Raw genomic sequence first — 18,989 nt, 5'->3', positions numbered from 1 at the left:
CAGCACTAGTAACAAACAGCACGGCTGGGTTGTTTGCTGTTAGAATCATGATAAAATGTTGGTCACGTTACTTTAGTTTTCTTCGAATATTGAAAATCTTGGCATCTAAAACCAGACAAGATTTTTATTTGCTGTAAAAACCTAATCATGGGAAAAAAAATAACGCTGTTAGATTTAGCTATAACTGAAAAATGAATAAAATTATCTATATGTACACATACTAAATAGGATACCAGGGCAAAGCGCACCAGAGGCCCCCCCTTTAGATTAGAGGAACGGAGCTTCCATTTGAAGCAGCGTAGGGGGTTCCTCACGGTGAGGGCAGTGAGGTTGGGGAATGCCCTTCCTAGTGATGTGGTAATGGCAGATTCTGTTAATGCCTATAAGAGGGGCCTAGATGAGTTCTTGATCAATCAGAATATCCAAGGCTATTGTGATACTAATATCTACAGTTAGTATTGATGTTTGTACAGTTAGACATGTAGCGAACCTCACAAAAAAAGTTTGCGAACCCGTTTGCGAACTTCCGCCAAAAAGTGCGAACTTTTGCGAACTTTGTGAACCCCATAGACTTCAATGAGAAGGCGAACTTTAAAAACTAGAAAAGCCATTTCTGGCCAGAAAACTGATTTTAAAGTTGTTTAAAGGGTACCATGACCTGGACAGTGGCATGCAGGAGGGGGATCAAGGGCAAAAATTTCTCTGAAAAATACGTTGTTGACACAGCGTTGCGTTTTGTGCTGTAAAGGGCAGAAATCACACTACATTTCTAAACTTGTGTAATAAACTGCATTCTACATCTCTGGCTGGTGCTGGGTGTGAACTACTAGGAGCAGCACACCAGTCCCCCACAGCTAGACTAATAGCACTCGGCTCTATAAATACAGTAGCAAAGTAAAAAAACACAAATAAAAAAAAATTATGTGAATGTGTGGTTGGTGCTTAGTGCACTACTATGAGCAGCACACCTGTCTCCAACACACACAGATGGAGCTGCAGTACACAATGAAAAGAAAACTAGAGTAACAGTAATCAGAAAATAAAAGCAGTCCTTACAAGGACTATTGGGTTACAGCAGATGAGATCAGCAGGACAGCTGTCCCCAGCAGCTACATACAGAGCAGTAGAAAGTAGATTACTAGTCAGCAAAGCTACCTAAACTGTCCCTCAAACCCCTGCACAGCTCTCTCCCTATGCTAACTCATCAAGCACACACAGGCAGAATGTAAAATGGCTGCTGGGCTTCGGTTTATATATGGAAGGAGTGGTCCGGGGGTGGTCCATGAGGGAGAGCTGCCTGATTGGCTGCCATGTAACTGCTGGCTCTGGGGTGAGAGGTCAAAATTTGGCTCCAGGTAAGGCGAACCCAAAATTGCGAACTTGGCTAAAAGTTTGCGAACTTGCGAACTTGCGAACACCCGATTTTCGTGCGAATTAGTTCTCCGGCGAACAGTTCGCTACATCTCTATGTACAGTATACATAGTTTATATATGTGAGTGTATAGATAGGTGTATGTATATCTGTGCACCAGGGTTCATTTGAAGGGGTTGAACTTGATAGTATTTTTTTAACCCAATTTTACTTATGTAACTATGGTGCATGAAACCATACTGGAGAGAACACAATCCTATTTGGATTATTTAATGTTTAAATGATTTCTACCAGATTTTAGGCCTGGCATGTCACATATGGCAAACCCCTGGAGGAGTAATTGAACCCAGTCTAAGGGGCTGATTTACTAACCCACGAATCCGACCCGAATTGGAAAAGTTCCGACTTGAAAACGAACATTTTGCGACTTTTTCGTATGTTTTGCGATTTTTTCGGATTCTGTACGAATTTTTCGTTACCAATACGATTTTTGCGTAAAAACGCGAGTTTTTCGTATCCATTACGAAAGTTGCGTAAAAAGTTGCGCATTTTGCGTAGCATTAAAACTTACGTGAAAAGTTGCGCATTTTTCGTAGCGTTAAAACTTAACGATACGAAAAATGCGCAACTTTTTGCATAAGTTTTAACGCTACGCAAAATGCGCAACTTTTTACGCAACTTTCGTAATGGATAGGAAAACTCGCGTTTTTACGCAAAAATCGTATTGGATCCGAAAAATTCGTAAAGAATCCGAAAAAATCGCAAAACATACGAAAAAATCGCAGAGTACCGATCATTACGAAAAAAACGCAATCGGACTCCATTCGACCCGTTCGTGGGTAAGTAAATCAGCCCCTAAGTGTGCCCTTCTGCCCATAAGAGCCACCTTTGGCCTTGGGCCTGGCCCTCAGCTACTTGGGTGCTACCTCATGAGAATTCAGGCACTCCCACAGGGGCAGGCAAGGGAGCCAAACGTTTAATGTAGGGAAGGACTAGATGTTGTCAGGCAGGCCGGGTCAGTACGAGAAAGCAGCAGCAGAATGGTAAAGCAACTTAAGGTCAGGAACAAGCCACGGTCAGAATGAGAAAGTCACACAGGGAACAGGAGCAGAAATCAGAGCACCAAAGAACAAGCAAGCTTGACCTACAATGGGTAGTGACTAAGTGCAGAGCAGAGGGTTATATAGGCAGGTTGATGGTTAACACTGAGCATCTGTGACCGGATTAACAACAGGTGAAACAAACTTGAGCCAAGACCTTAGGCTAGCAAGCGGAAAAGCGCTCACTGAAAATACCGCCATACACCTCCTACATGTGTCTGCACCAGAATGAATGAGATACGCTCAGGTAGCCGAAATACGCATAAAAACGTGAGACTTTCAAACTCTTGTGTTTTTATGCGAATTTTCGCTACATGTGCCTGCACCCAAGCGTATTCCATTCATTTGGGTGCAGGCACAAGTAGGAGGCATAGGACGGAATTTTCGGCGAGCATTTTTCCACTTGCCAAAAATATCCGCCCTACGCCTCGTGTGGCATTAGCCTTAAGGTCCCCATACACTATAAGATCCGCTTGCTTGGTGATGTCGCCAAGCGAGCGGATCTTCACCCGATATCCCCACCTACGGGTGGGCGATATCGGGTAGCAAGTGGCTTTTAAAAAAAATAATCCGATCGTTTGGCCCTGGGGCCAAACGATCGGATTACATTTGCGGCCATGGGGCAGTCGGTTCGGGGACCGCATCAACGAGCCGATGCGGTCCCTGATCCGACTGGATTTTCTAACCTGGCCGATCGAGATCTGGCCAATTTCAGGCCAGATATCGGTCGGCCAGGCAGCTCTGTTCTGCCCATACACGGGCCGATTAGCTGCCGAATCAGTCCAAGGGACCCATATCGGCAGCTATAGTCGGCCCGTGTATCGGGACCTTTAGCTGTCTGCTCATATGGAGTGTTGGGATAAGAGACCTGCAAGTTACTGGTTTAACTCCAGGCAGGATGTTACATGGCAGTCCAAATTATTGAAAAAAAACCTCTTATTCCCAAAACCCCAGGTCCCAAACATTCCATATAATAGATCATATACCTGTATTTAATTAATCTAATATTAAAAATACAATAGACCTAATACTTAGAATATAATATAACATGGCATAACTCGCAATAACGTAAAAAATGCCTTTGTGTTTGATATTTAGATAATGGCAAGTATAGGAACATGTTTGTATATCGCTCATTTCATCTGAAAAGCCTTTAATAATGTAAAGTTTGAATGTGTTTTACAACAGCAGCTTTTTTCACATGTAAATTGCTCCCAAAATAGTTTGATTGCAGATATAGATTCCTGTAATGTCCCCTTTACCTCAGCAAAGAAGGTTCTATTTTCTTGAAAGTACATCAAGCAACTCCTTAGTTATTAGAAAGATATTTCATAGCCTCAACGATGTTACACTGCGCTTTTCTTCTTTATGGGCATATCTTCATGTTGGATTCCCCTTATGCACTCAGAGAGAGAAATGCTGGGTCTTTATGATGATAATCTTTGCGCATCTACAAATAAAGCTGTAAACTATACTCAGATTTGTGTTTTTTTTATTTTAGCAGTGTGTCTTTAAAAGTATTTTGATTTGGCCTATTAAAAACCACTTGGATTTAACATGGTGGGATAGACTTTTGCACTGGGAGTATCAAGCCATACTTTACAGAGAAAGTGTATTCCTTCATTCGTTTGTAAGTTCGTTCATTCATTTATTCAGAATTCTCTAGGGTGCTCACAATCACTGTTGGACACTTAAATACAAGGGTCAGTTTTACCATAAACCAATTATCCTATATAATATGTACTTTGGAGAAACAACTCCACAATCACAGTGAGAACAGGCAAACCCCATGGGGATAGTGCCCTCATAAAACTCAAGGCTACAACACTACAAGAGACCAGTGCTAACCACTTTACCATGATGTTTTAGATGGTGGCCTCCTACCTGAGCTTACAATAAGTCCACTGCTGACCCAGTAACATTATTTGTCAGTCTGAAGACCAATAGGCCAATGGCCTCTCCTTACAAGCATAACTGGTACCCAAAGCATATGATTACCTGGTTTGAGCATGAAATGCATAAGGTTATTATGTGCCTCACACTATAACCTTTTGTTAATATCTTTAATGTGTACTTGGTCTTTGAAGGATCATTTAGCAAGGATAGTCCTGATAGGAACAGAAAGCACCCTCCTCAGTCATTACACCTTATAAGATTCACTCTCACCTGACATGTCAATTGCCATGTAAATCTAACTAGTATGATCCTACTAATTTGGCAAGCTCACCAAATGAGTTGATCTTTTACCGACATGATCACCTTTGGTGGGCGATATCAGATTAGTCTGATTGCTTGGCCCTCAGGATAAACAACTGGATCAGATTGACAGGGTGCAGGCCATCAGGAAGAGGACCGGATCAACATGCCGATGTGCTCCTTCCCTCTATGAGATTTTTAAACCTGCCCAATCAACATATGCCGGATTTTTGGGCAGATATTGGTCAGGCATGCCCATTTGAAAGCCACATACAATGGGCCGATAAGCTGCTAACAATTTTATCAACCTGGGTATGTCAAACTTTGGTTATATGAAGCTTAACACTGGTTCTCCAGTGCCATGGAGTATGCTGGATGCCGTCTGATCTCATTTGATCTAATTTAGTAGGATCCCTCCATAGATATTAGAATGGTTCAGTTTTGAAACTTTGAGTTGAAGTCAATGGCCGTTTTTTCTTGCACTGAATACATTGGGTCAATGGGTTTGCTTTTTTGCCTTGCAGTGCTCTGATTATGAGTTTGATTCCTACCAAAGCACTGTCTGCAAGGAGTTTATATAGATATACTGTATATATATATGCTTTATTTCTATGTGGGTTATTTTTGGTGGTCTGTTTCTTTTTTTCAATACTCTAACAATATGCAGTGAGGTGAAATGACTCCTGAATAAACTGTCCCTGGTCTGTCTGTGAATGTAATAGAACTGATGGCAACGATGAACGATATTGTGAAGCGCTTTATACCTGTGTTCGAGCTATGTAAAAAAACAGGATCCTTACTTTAAAATCTAGCCATAGGGGAAAACACATTCACCTTCAGGCTAATTATAGTGTAGTTAGTCAACTGGCAAAAAACCTGCTCGTTCAGTCTTTATTGTGTTTAACTTACCTGAATAAGGACAGGATATAGCAACAATTAGGTCTGTCTGGTGTGCTGCCCCAGTGAGACTAATTAGCACTTGTCTATTAGAGTCAATCAATAATAATAAGGGGTTATAAACTGGCAGGTAAATTACAGAATATCTTAAATTAAGACAAAAATAATCATCAAGCTGCATGGGGAACAATGCTATCTTTCATTTGCATCACTCGTATTTACATGCACTCTGTCATTGTCAGTAGAACTGTAAAGCCGGCTGCACATTAGTCAATTGGCAAGGGTACCAGTTACATGGCCTGACCACCTTAATTCTAATGTCCTCAGAACAATGAGACACTAGTGACAAGAGAAACTGCAAGAGAAACTGTAAGAAATGTTGCCAGAATTTCTCCAAACGAATTGAAGTCAATGAGCATTTTTTATATTATTTATATGAAAATGTGTTGAAGTCAATGGGTGTTTTTTCTTGCACTGAATACATTGGGTCAATGGATATTTTTTCTTGCACTGAATACATTGGGTCAATGGTTTTTTTTTCTTGCACTGAATACATTGGGTCAATGGGTATTTTTTCTTGCACTGAATACATTGGGTCAATGGGTATTTTTTCTTGCACTGAATACATTGGGTCAATGGGTATTTTTTCTTGCACTGAATACATTGGGTCAATGGGTATTTTTTCTTGCACTGAATACATTGGGTCAATGTTTTTTTTTCTTGCACTGAATACATTGGGTCAATGGGTTTTTTTTCTTGCACTGAATACATTGGGTCAATGGGTATTTTTTCTTGCACTGAATACATTGGGTCAATGGGTATTTTTCTTGCACTGAATACATTGGGTCAATGGGTATTTTTTCTTGCACTGAATACATTGGGTCAATGGGTATTTTTTCTTGCACTGAATACATTGGGTCAATGGGTATTTTTTCTTGCACTGAATACATTGGGTCAATGTTTTTTTTTCTTGCACTGAATACATTGGGTCAATGGGTTTTTTTTCTTGCACTGAATACATTGGGTCAATGGGTATTTTTTCTTGCACTGAATACATTGGGTCAATGGGTATTTTTTCTTGCACTGAATACATTGGGTCAATGGGTATTTTTTCTTGCACTGAATACATTGGGTCAATGGGTATTTTTTCTTGCACTGAATACATTGGGTCAATGTTTTTTTTTCTTGCACTGAATACATTGGGTCAATGGGTTTTTTTTCTTGCACTGAATACATTGGGTCAATGGGTATTTTTTCTTGCACTGATTACATTGGGTCAATGGGTATTTTTTCTTGCACTGAATACATTGGGTCAATGGGTATTTTTTCTTGCACTGAATACATTGGGTCAATGGGTATTTTTTCTTGCACTGAATACATTGGGTCAATGGGTATTTTTTCTTGCACTGAATACATTGGGTCAATGGGTATTTTTTCTTGCACTGAATACATTGGGTCAATGGGTATTTTTTCTTGCACTGAATACATTGGGTCAATGTTTTTTTTCTTGCACTGAATACATTGGGTCAATGGGTTTTTTTTCTTGCACTGAATACATTGGGTCAATGGGTATTTTTTCTTGCACTGAATACATTGGGTCAATGGGTATTTTTTCTTGCACTGAATACATTGGGTCAATGGGTATTTTTTCTTGCACTGAATACATTGGGTCAATGGGTATTTTTTCTTGCACTGAATACATTGGGTCAATGTTTTTTTTTCTTGCACTGAATACATTGGGTCAATGGGTTTTTTTTCTTGCACTGAATACATTGGGTCAATGGGTATTTTTTCTTGCACTGAATACATTGGGTCAATGGGTATTTTTTCTTGCACTGAATACATTGGGTCAATGGGTATTTTTTCTTGCACTGAATACATTGGGTCAATGGGTATTTTTTCTTGCACTGAATACATTGGGTCAATGGGTATTTTTTCTTGCACTGAATACATTGGGTCAATGTTTTTTTTTCTTGCACTGAATACATTGGGTCAATGGGTTTTTTTTCTTGCACTGAATACATTGGGTCAATGGGTATTTTTTCTTGCACTGATTACATTGGGTCAATGGGTATTTTTTCTTGCACTGAATACATTGGGTCAATGGGTATTTTTTCTTGCACTGAATACATTGGGTCAATGGGTATTTTTTCTTGCACTGAATACATTGGGTCAATGGGTATTTTTTTTAATTACATTTTTTCACCCCAAGAGCATTGGAGTCAATGGGCATGTTTTTTCCATGGCAAAACAAAATACATGGTGAAATTCTAGTTACAATTCTCTATCATTTTTGCAAAAACGCAAATTTTACTGTAAACCCATACCAGGAGAAAAATCTGCTCATCTCTATTAAGCACATAAGGCCTCATTAACTGAGACTGGGGCTCAACTGCACAAGTGCAGGTATCACCATCAACCAATCAGGACTTTTATTTTCTAACTTGTAGCAGACTGTTCAAATATAATTGCTAATTGGTTAGTATCAGCAACTGCACCAGTGCGATTTAGTATCATTTGGGGTTATGTAATAAGAGACACAAAGGGGGTAATTTATCAGTGTTCAAATTCATATTTTTTTGACCATTTGAGTGATTTCGCTCTAAAACTCCCAATATTCAAATTATGGTTCAAAAACTAGAATGATCAATATTTATTAAGTGCAATAAACCTAAAAACTTGAATGTAAAACGTTCACATCTGAAACTTGTAAGTTTATGTAGAAGTCAGTGGGGTTTTATATTCCAACAAATTTTTCATTGATTGCTGATTTTTAAATAAATAAGCAAACATTCAAGTTTTTTTAAATGGGACTTTAGTCGAAGTAGGAAATGACTCTCCTATTCACAAAGTCAAAAACTGATAAATTAGCCCATACGTTTGCCCAGGAGCAGTAACCCATAGCAACTAATCAGCAGGAAGCATTTACTAGTCACCCGTTTAAAAGCAAACATCTTATTGGTTGCTGTGGGTTACTGCTCCTGGTCAAACGTAGTGCATTTTTTTTACATATGGGGGTATGTTTGTAAAGTAGAACCACACTGTCTGCACAAGATAGTTTTTAGATTTTTATTTGGAATATCCTCTCATCCTTTAGTTCACACCCAGCTAAAAGCCTAAATCAGGGATCCCCAACCTTTCTTACTCGGGAGCCACAGCTAAATGTAAAAAGACTTGGAGAGCAACACAAGCACCATAAAAGTTCATGGAGGTGCCAAATAAGGGCTAAGATTGGCTATTAGGGGCCTCTATGCACACTATCAGCTTACAGGGGCTTTATTTGGTAGGAAACCTTGTTTTTATTCAACCAAAACTTGCCCCCAAGTCAGGAATTCAAAAATAACTCCCTGGTTTGGGGGCACTGAGAGCAACATCCAAGGGGTTGGGGAGCAACATGTTGCCCCCGAGCCACTGGTTGGGGATCACTGGCCTAAATGATCTGTGTCCATGACTGAGCAGTGCATTTATCTGCTATAGGAATCTCTACAAACAATGACTTTATATATGTAAACACATTGGTCCCTAATACCCTGCTCATTTCATTTAGTATCTTCTCTAATATGTTGCCAATCCCTATGAAGAAGTCACTAGCAAGAGCCTTTTGACTTTTCTGGATGTATATTGCGCACCATGACTGCCTTGTTGCCCCTGGGTTTATGGGTGAGTCTTTGGCCCAAGCACCTGTGCCAGCAATTTATGTGGAAATAAAGCAATCGATAAAGAATAAATATATTTCAGTTCTCAGGGTTACTTTATTTGTGGGTTTGTATAGCAGCTCTATGTACTGTGCAAAAAGCCCTGGAACAGTTGTTACATTTCTGCTGTTGTTCTTTAAATGCAGGTTTTACCTCTTGAACTTTAATATGTGTTTTTTTTCAATAATATTCACATTTGTGCTATAAAAATAATATATTTCCAGCTGTTCATGTAGTCACAGAATCTCTTTAAAGTGAAAGTGAATGATATACAGCATGTCTAGTGATAACCCTGGAATACAATGTATATATAGCAGTAGTGTGCTGTTAAGTGTCAGAAAGTGCCTTCCTTACTGAGTGATAGACGTGGCGAAATCAGTATCAGAAAGATAGTTGTATACCTGTTCCTTGCACTATTTTGTGACACAGAGATATACATTGCAATCATTTCCCCAGCTGTAAAAATAGCATTGCTGTCTGGTACAGTTACAGTGATCCAGTGCCGCTCCGATAATTGGAACAGCGTTTCCTGCGATCCTTATGTGTAACAGTAGCTCGGGTAACTCAGTCCCTGTAATCAGTGGAAGTAAAAGGGTTTGATGATTTCAGTGAATCTTCCGAGAAAACCTGAAGAAGTCAAGAGCTTGTGAGGCAAGAAGTGAGACACAGTGCCTCCTGTGTAATTAGCCTGAAGGGGAATGGGCTGGAATGTTTTCCTCATGGGAAGACACAAACGTTTGTCTGTAGCATGTACAGTTGTCAGAAGTTATGGAAGATTTACCCTTTTATCTTCTACATATTTTCCTGGGGGTAGCCATAACTTCTCAAACTCCAAAGGTGTCCCCCTTGGGGTGGCTGGAAGCAGGGGGCAGATACTAAAGGTAAAGTTAAGTTAGAATTACTAAAGGGGTGACAAGCTGTTAGGAAATACCCAGGGACTTAAGGTGGCCACACACGTAGCAATTATGATCTTCTAGATCATTTGTTTCCCCCACTAATGTTCAGGGCTGAATATGGAGGTAGAAACAATAGGGATTCTACCTCCACCTGACAATTCAGTCCTTAACATAGATTTTGCTCAGACGCCTTCGACGACACCCAATCAAAATCTTTTAACCCGCCCGATTGACGAGACGACTGATATCCACAGCCTATGCGATATCAGTAGTCTTGCCGATCCGCCATACACGCACCGAATATCGTACAAAACTAGGTTTTGTACGATGCTATCAGTGTGTGTATGGCTGGCTTTACCTCCAATCCTGGGCGGTGCTTGGGCATTCTTCATGTGAGCACTGTGCTGCCATTTTCTTCTGTGTGCCAAGCATTCCCTGTGTCTTTTGAAGCTTGGTTCATGCGTGGTACAGACATTGGGGACAAAGATTACTACTGCATGAACCAGTGGGGCACTGGGGATGTTTGGGGCATGGAGGAAAATGGTGAAGCAGCAATCACAGGCAAGCCAGGACTGGCAATCTGTGGGTTCTGGCAAATGCCAGAGGGGCTGCTGTAAGATGCCATAGACAGTCACTATTTATTGGGCTGCTGGGGGGCTGCTTGGGCCTCTGTGTACTTGGAATGCCAGGGCCTATTTTCAATCTCAGTCCAGGCCTGCTCACAGGAAAGGTACCCCAAGCTATGCATTTTTTGAGAAAAAAGAGCACTGGCCCAGGGTAAGAGGTAAGCAGCTACAATCCCTAGGAGGTGTACCTAAAAACTTGGCACCCCCCTTATGATTCTACCTTTCTTTCTCCTTTAAATGCACAGCTGCCTTGCACCCAACAGTGCTCTACTCTTTACACATTGTGGCTGTGTGTATTTTGCACTAGATCGCTGCTATCACGGGCGAGTACCTGCTCCGAAAAGGGTTTTCCCCAGCAACATTAGTCCCCGGTGGAAAGCCCTTTGCATCACTTCGGTTTCCAAAGTCGCACAAAGTTTCCTCCTGCAGGCAACTTTGTGTGACTTCAGAAACCGAAGCAATGCAAAGGACTTTCCACAGGCGACTTCTATTGTTGCCGACTGTCTATTGTTCGCCCGCTATTTTAGCTATCTATCACTGGCGAGTAAGTCGCTCCGCGAGGTCTTGCGCTTAGTGATGTGGCACTTGAGACTGCGGGACTTATTTTTATTGCAAGGAGGTATAATATGGTGGAAGAACATTCCCAGTGTTATTTTTTGTTTTTTTTCAAGTGTATTCTAGTTCTATTGTAGGTGAAACAGACAAGACAACAACCCAAGTCACATAATTGTAAATTTTAATTCAGTTTGTGAGCAGATTGTCCATCAAAACTGCAAAGGGGCATATTTATCAAAGGTTTAAAATAGAGTTCAGCACAGAACTTCACCTCTCTATTTACTTTATAGTATTTTTAGCCATTATGGACATTAGATTCTGGAAAATAATTACAGGTATGGGATCCCTTATCCGGAAACCCGTTATGCAGAAAGTTCCGAATTACGGAAAGGCCATCTCCCATAGATTCCATTATAAGCAAATAATTCTAATTTTTAAAAATGATTTCCTTTTTCTCTGTGATTATAAAACAGAACCTGTACTTGATCCCAACTAAGATATAATTACCCCTTATTGGGGGCAGAACAGCCCTATTGGGTTTATTTAATGGTTAAATGATTCCCTTTTCTCTGTAATAATAAAACAGTACCTGTACTTGATCCCAACTAAGATATAATTACCCCTTATTGGGGCAGAACTGTCCTATTGGGTTTATTTCATGGTTAAATGATTCCCTTTTCTCTGTAATAATAAAACAGTACCTGTACTTGATCCCAACTAAGATATAATTACCCCTTATTGGGGGCAGAACAGCCCTATTGGGTTTATTTAATGGTTAAATGATTCCCTTTTCTCTGTAATAATAAAACAGTACCTGTACTTGATCCCAACTAAGGTATAATTACCCCTTATTGGGGGCAGAACAGCCCTATTGGGTTTATTTAATGGTTAAATGATTCCCCTTTTCTCTGTAATAATAAAACAGTACCTGTACTTGATCCCAACTAAGATATAATTACCCCTTATTGGCGGCAGAACAATCCTATTGGGTTTATTCAATATTTAAATGATATTTAGCAGACTTAAGTTATGGAGATCCAAATTATGGAAAGATCCCTTATCCGGAAAACCCCAGGTCCCGAGCATTCTGGATAACAGGTCCCATACCTGTACTACATTCGTTATGGCATGTAATTGTCTATGCAAATGGCATTACTATAACTGCAACCTACTCCACATAAGATCTTCAAAATATATTTATACAGTATATATATACTTATATATGTGTATGGCACTTAGTCAGTACATATGCTAAGGACCTTATTGAAATGGAAACAGTGAGGAAAAATGAATTGAGAAAGAATGGAATGCTGTAAAGAACTTCAAAATATTCATTAGTATGGACATTTGTACATTTATATAATGGAAACAAACTGGAAACAAAAATATACAGGCGCGTTTGGGCTAAGGCCAAGTTATCATAATGCATTTTTAATACTGGGATTGTATAATATGTAAAGGTTTTTTTTAAAGAAATAAATTATAGTATTGAATGAAATAGTGTTTGAATTTTGCATTTGCAAATAAAATGTCTCATGAGCAAATTAAAAAACCAAACACGCTTGGCATTTTGACAAAGCTTTTAAAGGCAGCACAACTGTCAATTTAAGTCTATATGGGGTCTGGTTTTTGAGGTATTTCAACTGAGAATTTGGTGTGTAGCGCTGAAGAAACAGGTCAAGCGGCCGAATACTCAGCAGGCGCAAAACTTCTGGAGTGACAAACAAAACTGTATGAAGAATAATTCTCCCAACTGCCATAGCTCCATTACTGCCAGCAGGCATTTGGGAAGTTCTTCAGCATTAACAGCAAAAAGGTTACTGGAATTAGCTGGGAATATTTTAGCACAAATATACAACAAAGGATTTGGGAAAATGCAATCTTATAAAGGAAAACCCATAAAGTGGCTTTTGTAGTCAAAGAAATGATAAATGTTGGCTACTGGTAACAGGAAATTTGTGGCCATGGAAAATGGCTTCATATTCATATAAGCCCGTTATTCAGTCTTATCTAAGGATCTCAGTAGATCGGCACTGATTATATTGAATTTAATTGCAATTAGTTTGCAATTAAATAAGCAGGAAAGGGGTAATAGCCTTGCAAAATTTAGTGATCCCCATCATGTTACTCCCCACCCCTTCGATGTTGCTCCCAGTGGCCTCAAAGTAGGTGCCCAATGTTAAATCTCTGGCTTGGAGACAAGTTTTGGAAGCACAGAGACAGTTTTACTCCAAGCAGAGCCTCCTGCAGGCTAGCAGTCCACATGGGGCTACCAAATATGCAATCAATGTCCTTATTTGGCATCCAAAAATAACTTTTTTCATGCTTGTGTGGCTCCCCACCTCTTTTTACATATGAGTGTGGCTCACGAGTAAAAAAGGTTGGGGATTCCTGCCCTACACCAGCTGTACATATGTATTTTACTTTGCTTGGTTTTTTGTGTTTTTGTCATTTGTGTGGCAAAAAGAAAAAGTTGCGTATTTTGTATTGTTACACATGTTTTTTACACGTCTTTTTTCTTTCCTGCTTTTTTAATTCAGCTCTTTTGACAAATGACAGACATTTTTGGAAAAGAGTTTAGTTGTGGTTTCGAAAACATCTGGAACCATTACAATCTGAATGTTGATCAATGGGTCTCTATAAATGATATTTAGAAGACTTAAAGTATGGAGATCCAAATTACGGAAAGACTCCTTATCTAGAAAACCCCAGGTCTCAAACATTTATTATCCCAAATGCTTGGAAACGTGGGTTTTTTCTAAATCAACTTACATATGAAATGTTTGCTTAGTAATTAATGTGGTAAACTCGCATGATTGAAAAACTCAAATACAAATAATTTTTGTCTTTTTACATTTGAGTTTTCTTTTTTCTGCACTTAATATATATATATACATTCGAATTTTTGAACTATAACTCGAGTTTTAGCTCTAAAAAACGCAACTCGCGCAAACAAAACACACTCAGCGTTGATAAATCTCCCTCTTAATGTATGGTGATCGAAATTATGGAAAGATCTGGAAACCCCCAGGTCCAAATCATTCTGGATAACAAGTCCCATATCTGAATTATCTTCCAAGGCACATTCAACTTTACAAAATCCGCCACTAAGATTATAACAAAATTCCCCTTTACAAAGATGATATATTTACAATATTATATTACAATGTATGCTATCTATAGGTGGGAGTTATATCATGTAAAGATATTGTAAAGACTTTTCAAGCCATTCTTCTCTAGGGCTGGTGAATGAATTTGGTTCACGTGTCATAATTCTCCAAAATGAGCCCATGTAGCTAGTTAGTTCTGTCATTCACAGCTGAAAGGCAGCTCATTGATGTGTCTTGCTGGGGAGGCTGAGGAGACAGGCAATTATCTCCTTTGTGAGCTGGATGGGTTTTTTTTTATGTCTCACAGTTTTATCTAGTCCTCACAATGTTCCCATGCTCAGTTATCTGCACCATTTTCTCGCCATGTCTTTAACACATTGAAAAACTGCAACAACAGGAAAAAAAAAAAATCTTCATTCGCCATAAAGTCATTCTTGGTAAAATAACATTCTGACATTCTGCCTAACATCATTTTTTATTCTAACTATTACATTTATTAATCTTAATATAAATCTCAGCAATGAAAATTAAACCCTCAAAAATAATAACATACCTTAAATATAAATGTAACTGTATAAGTGACAAGAGTAAGGAGGCAGCATTTACCAGTAAAACTAAATGTTTTTCTTAAGACATATTAATTGACATGAGAGAAATAATTCAACATATTAAACAAATGCAAATTTCAGCATTTCAGAGTTTAAATATATATATTTGAGCCACCATTTGGAATAGTGAGCAGAACTGGATTGGGAGTGATTGGGCCTTTCTGCCAAGCAGAAATTGTAACTTGATAAACATCTGTGTTTTAGATGATTCGGCATGGCAGCCAGTTTGTGTTGGGGAAATCCTTTATGGTCAACTATTTTATGGATGTTATTGATGATATTATCAATAGTAACCTCAATCTCAGCCTTTTATGTCAATATAAAAACTACCTGCTAGTTGATCCCTAGGGAGGCAGAAAACCCCTTATGAAAACTCTCCACTTTGCTGCAGAGGGGGGGAAATCCCTTCCTGACAGGATGGCAATCAGACCAGTCCCTGGATCAACTGGTACAGGTATAGGATCCTTTATCCGGAAACCCATTATCCAGAAAGCTCCGAATTACGGAAAGCCTGTTTCCCATAGACTCCATTTTAATCAAATAATACAGAATTTTAAAACTGATTTCCTTTTTCTCTGTAGTAATAAAACAGCACCTTGTAATTGTTGCCAAATAAGATATAAATAATCCTTATTGGATGCAAAACAGTCCTATGGGGTTTATTTCATGTTTTATTGATCTTTAAGTAGACTTAAGGTATGGAGATCCAAATTACGAAAAGACCCCTTATCCGGAATACCCTTGGTCCCGAGCATTCTGGATAATGGGTCCTATACCTGTACTAAGAACTATTTTCAATAACCCTGTATTCCCCATTTGCTAAAAAGCCATCCAGCACCTTCTTGTAGCTATATAATGTATCAGCCAGTACCACTGATTTAGGGAGGGAATTCCACAACCTCACAGCTCTCACAGTAACAAACCCTTTCCAAATATTAAGATGGAACCTCTTCTCTTCTAAATGATTCCCTTTTCCCTGTAATAATAAGACATTATCTTGTACTTGATGGGAACTAAGCTTCATAAATCCATATTGGAGGAAAAACAAATTATGGAAAACACCCTTATCCAGAAAACCCCAGGTAACTATGATTTTGGATAATAGATCTTGTACTGCAACTTATACCATTTCAATCTATTTTTAAACAACCTTTACCTGCGATTGCATTTAAATGAAACATTTCCAGAGATAGCAGACATTCTCTCACCATTAGCTAAATTGCACCACAAACATATATTTTTAGAATTGACCCTTTTTTGATAAGATACGGGTTCCTTAAGAATGCTCGATTCTCCAAACAATACAGTAGGCAAAGTACTTTAAATCAGTAGCTCTGCAAAAACACACATAGTTATCCTCTTCACTGTGCTTAAACGCTCCATACAGTAATGGTAGTTTTATTGGCATAATATTTACACGTTCACGTTAGTCACCTATACTGCATGTATTCACATTCATTACTTGCTGGCTATAAACATACAAAGCACAATTCTTCCAACAATGAATGTTTGTGGAATGGGGATCCAACTGGAATTGCAGCTTGGTGGGATGGAGCAAGGACTGGGCTAGGAAGTGCTGTTTGTACACCATGAGTTGGGGGCAGATGTGTAATTGGGAATATAGTTGTGTATGGTCTTATTGGGTAAGGGGTCCCAGGAAAGACTATATATTTTTATCTACACATTTTCACATTATTTTGAGCATTGACCTTATATTACTGTGGTGATGCAACAATCAATCTTTATTTATGGTATTACTAACTATTCATAGTCTCCTCCACACTTTGCTTGGGAAAAAAAATGCAGATTACCACTGACCTGGCTCCCCTTCCTTTGCATATGAGCACCAGTATTTTCCTTCTAAATCTTTAGCTTAATTCCCATCTATTGATGGTTCTTAATACAGGTACGGTACCTGTTATCCAGAATACTTGGGACCTAAGGTTTTCCAGATAAGAGATCTTTCTGTAATTTGGATATCTATACCTTATGTTTACTAAAATATCATTAATTAAACCCAATAGAATTGTTTTGCCTCCAATAAGGATTAATTATTCTTAGTTGGGATCAAGTACAGGTACTGTTTTATTATTACAGAGAAAAGGGAATCATTTAACCATTAAATAAACCCAATAGGATTGTTCTGCCCCAATAAGGGGTAATTATATCTTAGTTGGGATCAAGTACAGGTACTGTTTTATTATTACAGAGAAAAGGGAATCATTTAACCATTAAATAAACCCAATAGGGCTGTTCTGCCCCCAATAAGGAGTAATTATATCTTAGTTGTGATCAAGTACAGGTACTGTTTTATTATTACAGAGAAAAGGGAATCATTTAACCATTAAATAAACCCAATAGGGCTGTTCTGCCCCCAATAAGGGGTAATTATATCTTAGTTGGGATCAAGTACAGGTACTGTTTTATTATTACAGAGAAAAGGGAATAATTTAACCATTAAATAAAACCAATAGGGCTGTTCTGCCCCCAATAAGGGGTAATTATATCTTAGTTGGGATCAAGTACAGGTACTGTTTTATTATTACAGAGAAAAGGGAATCATTTAACCATTAAATAAACCCAATAGGACTGTTCTACCCCAATAAGGAGTAATTATATCTTAGTTGGGATCAAGTACAGGTACTGTTTTATTATTACAGAGAAAATGGAATCATTTAACCATGAAATAAACCCAATAGGGCTGTTCTGCCCCAATAAGGGGTAATTATATCTTAGTTGGGATCAAGTACGAGGTACTGTTTTATTATTACAGAGAAAAGGGAATACAAAATCTGAATTATTTAATTAAAATGGAGTCTATGGGAGATGGCCTTTGTGTAATTCGGAGCTTTCTGGATAAGGGATTCCTGGATTACGGATCCTATACCTGTAGCAATAAATCCCATCTTTAATTGTAACTAATAGTTTTAACATACTAGAATTGTCCCTGTCCAGTGCAGCTTACAATCTAAGGTGCCTGTTACATTCAGGCAACACACTAGGGTTAATTATATCAGAAGCTCATTAAACTGCCTTTTTGTTTTTGGAGTAAAGGAGGAACCCACTGAACACATAAGGAACATATACCAGCTTGAACTATCACCAATTGAACTCTGGGAAGTAAGCAAATACATACGATATATAAACAGTATTTTTATAGTTTACAAAAAAATCCAAGGCTCTTGTGATACTAATATCTACAGTTAGTATTAGTGGTTGTATATATAGTTTATGTATGTGAGTGTATAGATTGGTAGGTGTGGGTTGTGTGTGCTGGGTTTACTTGATGGACTCTGGTCTTTTTTCAACCCTATGTAACTATGTAACAATAAAAGTTATAGACAAAGACAATTTATTGTGTTAATGATTTTTCTGCCTTTCTTTCTATTCCAGCCCTTTTCTAATTTTATGCATTAAATACATTTCACTTTCAAAAGAAAAACTCTGAGAACAATTGTTACCTTCAACACAGTCTGAGTTAAGGTAGTGGTGAATCATTGTCTGACTAAAGTTTCCTTAAAATGTCACGATGATTAATGCCTTTCTCTATATGGTGGATCTTAAAAAAAAAAAAAAAAAACACGGACAAGTTAAAAGTGTCAGTAGCAGAAGGTCATTCATCTGAAAATGACATACTTTATCCTCAGGTATCTTATACCTTCCAAAGTGGAATTTCTAAGGTTCAAAAGACTGTGTGCCCCAGTTAGCTAAATTTACAGCCAAAGTGTTACGTGACATGCTGATTTTTTTTAAAGGTTCACTCAAAAGTCTTCAATTGTCTGTCAGCGAGGAAAAGTAAGATATAGGAAAGTCAAAGCACCTTGGAATGTGTTGATGAAGAGGACACTCTAGATGTTACAATATACTTGTCTCCAGAGTGAGTGTAAAAAAAAAGGAAAGCTGAGAGGTCACAGAAATATTAATTCTACCAGGA

Source organism: Xenopus tropicalis, chromosome 1 (assembly GCF_000004195.4).
Source record: "Xenopus tropicalis strain Nigerian chromosome 1, UCB_Xtro_10.0, whole genome shotgun sequence".
In the NCBI taxonomy this organism is placed as follows: Eukaryota; Metazoa; Chordata; class Amphibia; order Anura; family Pipidae; genus Xenopus; species Xenopus tropicalis.
This window is presented reverse-complemented; position numbering follows the sequence as displayed.